Raw genomic sequence first — 1,707 nt, 5'->3', positions numbered from 1 at the left:
CAAGTGTAAATAATCTTTATAGATTAAATCAACTAGTGTTTATTGTATTTTGACCATGGTTTGTAACTTTTACAACTCAAATTGCATGTGTAATAACTATAAGCTTCATAACCATTAAGTGTTAATATGCAAACATAACTTAATTTCATTCAAATGCATTCATAGCGTCCCTTAATTGAGCCCTCGAGGCCCTAAGAATACAATAGAATCAATCTGCGACTAAATCGAAAACATTTGGAAAGTTTATGAAAAAATTTAAAAATTTGGACCACAAGGGTCACAAGCTGAGACACACGCACTTGTCTCAGGCTGTGTAACAATCAAAATAGGGACACACGGTTATGTCCTAGCCCATTTATGTGCTCGTATAACTCTCTGACTTGGGCCATACGCCCGTGTGCCAAGCCGTGTGTTAGGCCATGTAACTGCCTGACTTGTAACCCTTTAAAACCTATGGGGGACACACAGTCGTGTCACATGGCTGTGTGTCACACACAGCTAAGACACACGCTCGTGTTTTGGGCCGTGTGGACAAGAAAATGGCCAAAATCAAGCCATTCCTTTCACCCTTCTCAAGCATAAGCCTAAGTACACTTGCACAAATGACCAAGGCTTCAAAACATGTTTAAAACCTGCATAAAATGACCCATACAATAAGATAATAATACATACAACCAATATGCCATATAGGCACCTTAAACATATACATTAAACATACCTAAACATGAGCATTCTTAACCATTCATTGATTAACTTATTTCCAACCACACCATTCTAAATTCAATACCATACCTTAGTTACACTATAATCAATTCATAGCATACTAATTTGGTCATCTTAACATGCATCACATAAACACTTAATACATATTCTTAAGATATCAAAAGTACCAAAAAGGTGTCATCCAAACAACTTACACAACCAAGTTCATACTTAACTTTTTACATATCCAAAACATGAATACCAACATTCAAACCTATTACATGCCGGATAATCTTAAATAAACGTTCCAAAAACTATTGAATTAAGCTAGATAATGTGACTTGAGTGCTGATTCGTCCAACCTTCCAAGTATTTACAGAATCAAAGGTTAAAACCAGTAAACTCAATAAAGCTTAGTACGTTCGACATATTAAACGATAAATCTTATCGAAGTAAGTTTAAAAATTCAAAAGTAATAACAACCATGAAAGTTTCCTGTCATCTACAATCCCAATTGGTAAATTATAAACGATAAATTCAAAGCTCAAATATATATAGATTTCATCAAAATTACTCAACAAGTTACCTTACTGAGATTTTCAATCTAAAAAATGACTTACGGACAAGAGTACATCGTCAGATCAACCAAAACACACCAGATGCTCACATGAGGCAATCCCTCCAAAACACACCTATGCTCATAAGAGCTAGTCCAACCGAAACACACCAAATAGAAAGTATAACACGAAAGTCCGCAAAAAATGTTGAACCTCAATTTACTTGGGTAATATGAAAATATAACCCTCCAATATCATCTCCATTCCAATCCCCCGTAACTCACCAAATCACAATTGTACTCTATCCTGCGTTCAATCCAAACTGAACATCAAAATCAATAATATATCTCAAATAACCATTCATTATCAACAATAAAATATATATATATATATATATATCCATTCAAAAATTCATACAGATGTTAAATTCTAAACCGTACAAACTTAC

This window comes from Gossypium arboreum, chromosome 3, assembly GCF_025698485.1.
Source record: "Gossypium arboreum isolate Shixiya-1 chromosome 3, ASM2569848v2, whole genome shotgun sequence".
NCBI lineage: Eukaryota > Viridiplantae > Streptophyta > Magnoliopsida > Malvales > Malvaceae > Gossypium > Gossypium arboreum.
The sequence above is the reverse complement of the archived record's forward strand: the minus strand, read 5'-3'. Positions refer to the sequence as shown.